The sequence below is a fragment of the Rhinopithecus roxellana genome, chromosome 15 (assembly GCF_007565055.1).
Source record: "Rhinopithecus roxellana isolate Shanxi Qingling chromosome 15, ASM756505v1, whole genome shotgun sequence".
Lineage (NCBI taxonomy): Eukaryota > Metazoa > Chordata > Mammalia > Primates > Cercopithecidae > Rhinopithecus > Rhinopithecus roxellana.
The window spans coordinates 126,418,632-126,429,158 of NC_044563.1; the positions used below are offsets into that span (position 1 = coordinate 126,418,632).

The window sequence follows — 10,527 nt, forward strand, 5'->3', positions numbered from 1 at the left end:
CCACATTTTCCTGCCTTTTGGAAGCCTGAAGACATTCTCCTCTTTGTCTTGTCATTGAATAGAGTTTATGGCTCTTTGTTAAAATACTATTTAAGCAAGGCCTCTAAAGCCACTGCCTTGAGAGAGAAAAAAGGTTTTGAACTGAGGCCTCTTGTGTGTGTTGGGTACAGCTCATGTTAATAAACTTCTGCTTGTTTTTCTTTTGTTAGTCTGACTTTTGTTTTCAGGAGAGTATCTCAACTTAGAACCAAAAAAGATAGAAAAGAAATTACGTTTTCTCCTCTACAGTTTATAGTTTCTGTTTCGTGCTTTATCTGTATTTTCTAATTTTTTATAGTGAACAAGTATTGCTTTTGTAGTAAAGAAGTCATCTTGACTGTCCTTAAAAAATTAAAAATACATTTCTAAAGCAAAATGTATCCCTTCCTCCCTCTCATTGCCATTTTCCCTTGTAGAAGCAACATCTATTACTAGTTTCTTGGATAACTTCTGTGACACTATGCATGTGATAAGGACAGGAGGCAGAGAAATTCTAGGCAGAAAAGGGCAGGTCCCCAACAAAACCCCACCCTCAAGCCTGAAACCACAGCCCAAAGTGAGAACTGACATCCCTGTTTTCCTGCTCGAATGTTGCCTTTTCCTAAACCCATGGCCCACTACTCTCCCCTGCCCCCGTCATCCTGTGCCTGTAAAAACCTCAGACTCAGCTGAAAGAGAGGAGAAGCAGCTGGACATTGGGGACTATGGCTGGACATTAGAGAGAAGCTGCTTGACTGCAGAGGGACAGCTTGATGGTGTAACTGTGGAGAAGAATCTGGCAGAAGATGGCTGGAGTTCAGAAGAAGATTTCCTTCCTGCCCCACCCCCTTTTCAGCTCCCCTTCCAGCTGAGAGCCACTTTTATCAGCAATAAAATCCCCCACATTTACCATCCTTCAATTCGTTTGTGCAACCTCATTTTTCCCGGACATTGGAAGAGCTCAGAAGCCAAGTGTGCAAATACAAAAGGACCAACTGAATTGTTAACACTTAAGCTGTCCGTGGATGGCAGAGCTAAAGGAGCACTGTAACATGCCCTCTGGGGATTTAGGGATCATGGATACCCCACTAGATGTTGCTGCTGGGCCCGCACAGAGTTTGCTCCTGCCAGTGCCCAAAAACACTCTCCCAAGCTCCTGCACCTGCTCATCTGCATGCTCCCTCCCACGAGCGGTGGAACACAGCAGGTCTGAGTGAGTGGAGCTCACCCCTGCCGGTGCGGAAGTGGCTGGCTGGTTCCAGTGCTTGTGTACTCCAGTTCCCACCTTGTTCACTCATGCACTCCCTCCCACAAGGAGTTGAATGCTGCAGGCTAAGTACACAAGGTACCCCTGTCACAAGTCTTGCGAAGGGGTCAGGGAAATATCCTGTGTCACCTGTACACATAAGTGAAAAAAATTTTTTTATTTTTCAAAACCGTACTAAACCTTAAATCAGAGAGTCAGGAAGGGCCGGTTGTTGCGGAAGGAAATGTATCGTGGGGTACTTTTCAACTGCCTCTGGCAAGCAGGGCTGGTACCAGGCTGAAGTGAGCAAGGCACTTGACTTAGGCACAAAATGTAAGAGGGTGCCAAATACTCAGTAATCAAGACAAAGAATATGTTAATACCATATTTTAAGAGTCAAAATCAATGCAAGTACTTCATGAAGAACAAAATCAAGACAGGACCAGATTACTGTAATTTATTTTCCCTTTCACCTCAGGCTTCAGTGTGGCTCCATATGGCACTATCACTGTCAGTGGCAAGAAATCAAGTGATAAGAAGAGAGAATATTGGAGGTGGGGCAGGGGGAGGTGGGGCAGGGGGAGGTGGGGCAGGGGGAGAAAGGGATCTGACCTACACTGACTGTTTACTGTGTCAGGACTGTGGTTGACACTTTCTAAACATTATTGATAGCAGGTGGAACCCATCTAGCCCACTCATGATGGTTCCCTCTGGATGGAGGAAGCTCTCCAGAGTAACACTCTGACCTTCTTTCCTCCATCCCTGACCCCTCCACAAGGAAATGGAATCAGTTACCTGACTGGTGGATTTGGGAGAGGAACTGTGCATGTACAGCCCTGCCCCTTCCTCCCTCTTCCTAGTGGGATGTTTCTGCCTATAGAAATATTCAGGAGCCACCTTGAGTCAACAATGACCTCACTTTCTTGGGGAATTGGCTCCCTTTGTCTAGAGGGAAGGCCCTTGCAGCCACGTTCATACTGTATACTTGACCTTCTGGCCATAGCACATTAGACCAGGGTGGACACCTGACCAAGCTGGGCCAACTAGAGTCTCTCTTTATGGACTCTGGAATTATGATCTAAAGAGAGCTAATTTGTTGTGTGTGGAATTAGGCCAAAGAGAGATGCAGTTCAGTCTGTGGCTGGCTAAGCTTTTAACAATGAATCTAGGAGCTGGGAGATAGCCACCTTTCACTCACTATGGGGCAGGAAGTGGTCACTGATAAGATGGTCTGCAACAAAGCAGACATGAAGATGGAGACAAGAAACAGTGACAGGGTCCCTGTGATTCCCAGGTCCTGATTCCAGACCCTTCAGAAGCCGTGTTCTGGCCGTTGGCCTCCGTGAGATGCTCCTGTGTACCTAAAATAACAGTCCTTTTCCAAGCGTAAGCTGACTCAAATTGATGTCTGTTATTTGTACCTGAAGATTCCTGACCACTACAATCATCTGTGTTAATACCATCGTTATTTTTCTCTCCCACAGTCATTTCATGCAAGATCCCCCAGACTCTAATTAGTCTGCTAGATTGCTCTCCTGTGCTCTTTGATTACACTCCATGGAGTTTTTCATCCTTTGAATGACTTAATTCCTCCCCCTACCACTGACTCTTGTAGGTGCAACTGGCTGAGACCGGCATCACGAACAGTAAAATAATTTTTCAAGACAATTGTGGGTAAAGAAAGGCAGATTTATTTGAGAAAGTACAAAGATAACGTTGTGAGAAAGCAGTGGGCAGTACAGCAGAGAAGGGACTATCTGCCAAGAGGCAGTAGCTGGAGGGAAATTTTATAGGGTCATGCTGGAGGGTCTACATGCAGACAAACTCATGCTGCTGGGGCTACATACTGAGCAAAGTATTTGGGAACAGGATGTGGGGCTAGCAGGTTGTTTGTGATTAACAGTCTCTCAGAACAATTGTTCTTCCCTACGTGGGGCCCCTTCCTTGTTGTTGCTTACTTATCAGGACTCCACATTGACACCACCCTATTATTCTTTTCCTTTATAAATACCACCCCCTGTGAATAAGTAGAATTGTTTTGCATCATTTACTTCCAAGATGTATTAGTCAGTGTAAGCAACACCAGCTGCTCTAAAAACCAACCCAAAATCTCAGTGGCTTAACACAATAAAAGTTTGTTTCTCACTCACACAAAGTCCAGGGTTCCTGTTCAGGCACCTGTCCTGGTAGATTATTGCCCAAATGGTGACTCAGAGATCTGGGATTCTTCCATTGTGTGACGACTCCGTCTTCTAGGTCCCTATAGCTCTTCACTTGGCTTCTTCTACATGGCTGCGGATCAGGAAAGAACACAGAGGATCGCACAAGATGTTTTGTAACTAGACAAGTCTAGAAGTGGTGCACATCATTTGTAGTCAAAACCATTTGCCAGAGTTCAGCCAAGTGGTTCACCTAGATGCAAGAGGAGTTGTGAAATATAGTTTAATTGCATGTCTCAGAAGGCAAGAAGAGTAGGCTTCTCTACCACAGGAAAAGGAATAATGTCTAGCTCTAGAGTAAAGTAACTACTAGTTCTATGACCCTCATAAAGTCATAACCTCTCATTTTTCCTGCCCTCTAATGTTAGGAGTTATACACCAATCATTCAAAGCGTATTCTTTGGAACCCGAGGTTTCAAAAACAGATGTCCCAGAGGCAGTGGTATGCTGGACCCAGCTGATACTAGCTCCTAAAAGCCAGTTGCTCAATTTTTGAAAATTTTGCTCTCCTGTTCTTAATTGAAGTCATTATAAAAAATTAAATTACAGGCATATAAACTTAGATAAATTATATTAAAAACAAAGGTAATAAATATTCAGAATTTACCACTCAATTAATTTACTACATCAAATTCTTAATACCCTTGAGGTTGTTTACAGCAATTGTAGGTTTGGTGAAATAACTATATAATAGTGCATATAATTCTGAGCAGCAATCCCAACTCTACCTTCAGTCTTGCCACATAGTAGCTTAAAGCAGTGGAAATATTCACACCGGGGAAATCTGAAAATGCTATAAATCAGGACTTCCCAACCCAGAGTCAGTTGTTAAATATTTACTAGCAAACCACAGCCCAAGGCCAGAGAGGGTGTGATGGGTGGAGGGGGGGAATTGGGCGGGGAGAGTGAAGCCCTAAAAAGAGACAACAGAACTGTAAATGCCCCAAGGCCATGCCTCCCCACCACCCACTTCAGTCACAACAGATGTGGTTTTGGTAGTTTTATATCCTGGGCTTCCACGTGAGCTTTTGTTTAATAAGGGACTTCTCCTGCTTTAAAAGAAAAATATTTTCAAACTCTTGCATTACAAGATTTATAAGGCCCCTTCTCACCTACTCATTTTTTCCTTCACACATTTCATTTCACATTTACTGATGCTTACATTTTATGGTATAGACAGGGTAACAGCTTGTTTGAAGGCAATTATGATATTAGTGTTCTACCCTCTTCCCAAGAAAAGGGAAAGAAAGTAGAATTACCATGGATTGAGTTCTATAGTTTAGATGCTATCATTCTCACCACATTCTCACCTTTCATGCCTAGCATTTAGATACGTCATTCTCATCACACCCACAGAAAAGGAAAACGAGACTGAGAAAGTTCAGAGACCCGGCCAAGGTACACACAGGGAGCAAGCAGCACATCTGCCCCATGCCTCCTCCTACACTCCTCACCAGACTTTGGACATTACTTCAGCAAATGTTTATTGAGCATTTGCCACGTGCCTGACACTGTTCTAGGTGCTCAATGTACCTGGGTGAATTCCTAAAGAGGAACAAATCCAAATCAAATCGAGGTAGGAGAATAGGGTCTGGAAGGCAGGAAACCTAAGCATTTCCTAGAACTAAATCACATGGAAATACCTCAGCTATGACAGGAAATATCCTCTTCATTTACATAGGGCATACACCAAGTAACCAATGGAAACCTATAGAGGGTATTTAAACCCCCCAAAAATCTGTAACAGGGCTCTTGAGTCCCTATGCTCAGGCCCACTCCCACCCTGAGGAGCATACTTTCATTTTCAATAAATCTCTGCTTTTGTTGCTTCATCCTTTCCTTACTTTGCGTGTTTTGCCCACTTCTTCATTCAAGATGCCAGGAACCTGGACACCCTCCATTGGTAACAAAATGTTATTATGGATTTGTTAGGATTAGACCAAGGAAAGCATCCTTTTTTTAGTTCTAGCCTAGCCTTAGTCAACCAAAGAGCTGTGTCTCAAGCTAATTTGATCCTCTCTTTCGTTCCTTCGGAACCATACCCCCATCGACTTCCACAATGAGTGCAGAAGAAAGCAGGACAGAAGAGGATACACCAGAATGAGGCATGAACTTGTGAAAAAGTCATCATGAATAATAAAGTATGCACAGCATTTTGCTAACTCTCTGTAAAAATCGATAGTCTCCAAGTCTTCCCAGCCTGCTGGATTTTCCTAACTCCTTCCAGGCTGCAGATGTGGGCAAGCTGCCACACTGTAAACCTTCTCTCTCCTCTGGGTCTCATTTTTTCTCTGACCAGAACCTAGTAAGGCCTTATCCTAACTGAGGAAGGCTAGCTGGTGACTGTTGCTTGGGATTTGCTAAATCAGATGATTTTTTTTAAAAATTACATTGAGTTCCTTTGGTCTGTGATAATGTAAAAAAGCATAAATCAAGAGTTTCTATTCCCTTGTTCTAAGTAGCTGGAGCTGGGTAGCAGTTGTCAGTGTCTGCTGGGTGTGCAGAGCTGTGCAAGCCCCTGCAGAGAGAGAGAGAGAGAAAAGATCCAAATGTCATGTGAGGACTGGGTGAGGAACCCAGACTACTAGCTCCCTCTCCAGTGCTCTTTCCCAGATTGCTCATTGTTTCCCATTGCGGTCGCAACAGTTGCAGGGCTCCTGTCTGTCACATTCCTCCCAGTAGGGAAAGGCCCTGAGCGTTCTGCTGTGCATCCCCTCCGAGCCTCCAGCCAACTCCAGACGCTCCCCCAATCTTTGCTGTTTTCACCCACTTTCTTCCCTACCACCACTCACTCTGATTTGAGGACTCCTGAAAGTCAAAACAGCATACACAGGGTGTGGCTCTGCCCTCCAGGTATTCCAAGTTACTTTGGTGACCGTTGTTACATCTTTAGGAGTGTGAAGTTTAGTTATGAATTTACCCACACATACCTGCCCACTTTATCCCCTTGTCTTCTCCTGGGCTCCTGAGACTTAACCGAAGCTCTCTGTTCCTAGGACAGGTGACTTGGCAGAAACACACACCCTGTGAACTCTTTTAAGGAAGGCAATGGACAGTAAGAGGATATTAGTCAGTGTTCTCCAGAGAAACAGACCAATAGGATATAAATATAGAGAGACAGATAGAGAGATTTATTTTAAGGAATTAACTCACACAATTCTGGTGGCTGTAAAGTCCAAAGTTGTAGAGCTGGTTAGCAGCCTGAAGACATAGATAAAAGCTGATGTTGCAGCCTGAGCCTGAATTCCTCCAGGCAGCAGCAGTTTGGAACCTCAGGAAGGGTTTCTTTGTTGCAATCTTGAGACCAAATTGCTTCCTCTTCCAGAAGCCTCAGTCTTTGCTCTTAAGGCCTGTCTGTCAGCTGATGAGATGACACCCACCCACATTGTGGAAGATAATCTGCTTTATTCAAAGTCTGCTGATTTAAATGTTATTCGCATCTGAAAACTTCCCTCATAGCAATATCTAGACTGGTGTTTGACTACACAACTGAGCCTAGTCAAGTTGACACATAAAATTGACCATTACAAAAGTGTTCTCACTTCACAGGCCCTCTGCCCTCTGGCCCTTATAGTGGAGTAAAATGTATTTCTCCACCCTAGAATTTGGAAGAAGGGATTCAGAAACAACACCCTCAATTATCATGAAATATAAAGGAGCTTTGCCATGTAATGCAAAACAGGAGGAGGAAAATTTTCACAAGAAATAAAGATGAAATTAAGTTGCTGAGAATATAATTTCCCAAGTGAAGGTTGTGGAAGGAAGTTAATCCCTACTGTAGGGAGACATGTTTAACTTAGAAGACATTAGCAGGGAAAAACAAGCCGTTACTCAAAATGGATCTTCTTCTCCCAGCACCTCCACCACAAACCACATTACTTCCATTCATGGGCCCAGAATTCAGCCCTTCTTCCCCATCTGCCTGTGGAACCAGTAGCTACTGAGGCCAGGGTCCATCCTTCCCATATAGAGCCAGTAGAAAGCAGGCCAAAGGGAAAAGTTACTAACCTGCAATGTACACTGTGTGAACCCACTCAGAATCCTAGACTTGGCATCAAGATTATTTTAAGCTGAAGATATTTGAGATTCAACAGATATAGAAAGAAGACTTCTCAGAACTTCCCTTATCTGACTCAACAGAGATACTTCTGAGAAATGAGAACTGCCATAAATTCCCTCTTTGGGGTAAGTTTATTCCCAGGAGAGAAACCAAGAATAAATCTCCCATAAATCTCCTCTCCGGGGGAGTTGTATGGCTGTAAAGAAGACAGAAAGACCACTCACACCTGCATAAACAAACATTATCTTAAACTTTACCTCCTATTTGTTCTCCTAAAAACTCATTTGTCTTTCCTAAAGAAACCTATTTGTCCTTCCCATAGAAGCCTTTGCTCTCCCTACCCTTTCTCCTAAATTAGGTGTACAAGCTCCAAATTCTAACCATCCCTTTGAGTTACACATCACTGAGTACTCATCACTGAGTGTCCATGTGTACACATTTTGTGTACATAAGTAAGCTCTTTCTTTTCTCTTGCTAATCTGTCCTCCATCAGTTTAATTTGCCCATCCCCAGGTACAGGACATAAGAGGGTACAGAAAAAAGCTTTTCCTCCCCTACAATACCAAGACTGAAACCTACCCAAAAAAAAAGGAAGTGCTAAATGAACATGGGCTTTGCTCTTTCTTTAGGAAGAGGTAATGTCTGAGGAGAAAAATAAGTGGAAGCAGTACATCAGGGGAAGAAAGGATTAAAAGAAAATAGGGAGGAAAGGAGTAACATCGTGGTCAAGGCTGGAAATCCACCGAAGGCCCCGCAGCATCGGTGTAGAAGATTCCAGAGAGCTTGGCAGCAAGGCTTTGCTCTAAGCGTGGAAATGAGGAAGACAGACAATTGACCAGGGTAGTAATACCTGATTCCTGAGCAAAAATCTTCTCAAACCATCTAACTGATCCAGTGGATGTACCCTTTAGGAAAAATAGGTGAGGAAATACTTGCAACAGGCAGGAGAGAGAGGGTACCCTCCTTCCCAGCAGAATGGCAGCTCCACTGGTCAGAGAAGCAGCAGCCTGTACCAAATAGCTCAGCTAAAGAAATAGTAAAGCTTATTGCCCAACCTTTTCCTCCACAGAGGTAGGGGCCAGACACAGATATTGAAGGACAGAGACAAATGGAGACCACCATATGGGTTACAATCTAACTAGCCAATGGCAGTGACCAAGAGAATTTTGTATCAGTCGGGATTCCAACAGAAAACACATAGCACACTCAAATTAGGACTACTTGAGGAGGCTTTAATGAAAGACTGTTTACAGAAATGTAGGCAGGGCATGGGAGGAAAGGGAGAATACATTAATCTAGAGGAATAAAGGAAAGGGCAGTGACCAGAACCCAAAAGAAATAAGCTTGCAGAGAGGGCTTCCTTGAGAGGGGTAATGGTCAAGGAAGGCCACCAGCCCAAGGCAAGTCTGTAGGAAAGAGGCCAGGGGAATAAATTCCCTGACCCTACATGCCCCTTTTCCTCCAGTTGACCACCTGCACTCCTCCTTGGCTAAACTTGACAGAAATCAAGAGTGCAAGGAACCATTGCTGTGATCCATCAAGTAAGCCCCAGGAAAGGGAGTAGAGCTGAGAAGGCTGGAGAGGGAATCTGGAGGAGCAAATGGAAAGTACCTGACTGGGTCACCAACATCCAGGAGAAGGTCCCTGTGTGTCAAGGATCCTGAGAGGGACAACTAATGCATAACAACAGATAATGGCTCCACACTCCTTTCTGCCTCTTCCTGATTGCAAAACCCACTACACACATGTAAATGCACCACACACACAAGCACACTACACACAGATATATATACACACACACACATACATGCACACTACACACAGATATACATACACACACACATACATGCACACTACACACAGATATATACACACACACACATGCACACTACACACAGATATATACACACACACATACATGCACACTACACACATATATACACACACACATACATGCACACTACACACAGATATATATATACACACACATGCACACTACATGCACATACATTGCACATGTGCACAATGCATACATACAGGCATGTACACATACAAGCATGCATATGTGAACACATGCACATATACACACATGCACACACACACACACATACCCACACTTAATCATAGTCTGCACACGTATCGCTGCACACTGCTCAGGTTCCTCCAGATCAGTCAGAAATTATAGGCGATAAAACCAACAGAATTTAAACAAAGACAAGAAAGACCTGGAATGATGGGCAGACTTGTCTAATTATTGCTATTTTTAGAATACATACTGCAAGTGGTAGAAAAGAATGGGGGTGGAGGGTGCTGACCAAAAAGATTGCTTCATTATTGGAAACAGAAGATAAGTAGGCTGAAGAGGGTGATTGGAAAGTTGAAAACAGGGAGTCAGTCCTTCCCCTCTCCCCTCCACCTCCACCTCCCCCTGTCTCTCTCTCCCATTCCAGGAGCTGAGCACTAGGAGAAAGAAGGGCACATGAGACCAGATGATGGAAGCTGAGCTGGCTTTCCACTCTGGCTACAGACTTTCTGGATGTGTGACATTGAATATGTTCCTCAGGGCCACCTCTAGCCTATAAAAGGTGTCTTTGTGCAAATAGAAGACACCTCTTTGCACAGATAAATAAGAGAATATTCTGGTTGGATGTAGCACCTCATAGTTCCTGATTTGGCAAATGCTGCATGGCTGAATTTCCACCCTTCCCACAGGGCATTTGTGCAGCATCCCAGCTACCCAACCACATACAGCAAGCAGATGTCACTTCACATCTGTAGACCCCTGCTCGTCCTCTCCATAAGTGAAGATAATATCTGCCAAAAAGGGAGATCCAACGCAGGAGACAAAATGCAAGGTGAGAACCCATAATTTAAAAAAAAAAAAAAAAAGTAACTCAAGGTCTTAGGGTGCAGGCCACGCAGGACAAAGACTGGGAAGAGCATGGGTTCTCTGCCACATGTGAGGGGGCAGTGAAGACCAATTT

At 43.9% G+C, this 10,527-nt stretch overlaps 1 long non-coding RNA gene across 1 annotated transcript; it reads right to left on the reverse strand.

Annotated features, from left to right (window-relative positions):
• Window positions 1-3,007: 3,007 nt before the first annotated feature.
• Window positions 3,008-6,729, reverse strand: LOC115893456. Its single transcript, XR_004053446.1, has 3 exons — window positions 6,637-6,729; window positions 6,414-6,516; window positions 3,008-3,556 (listed from the first exon to the last, which is right to left on the reverse strand). It is a non-coding gene; the product is annotated as an uncharacterized LOC115893456 (long non-coding RNA).
• Window positions 6,730-10,527: the final 3,798 nt, after the last annotated feature.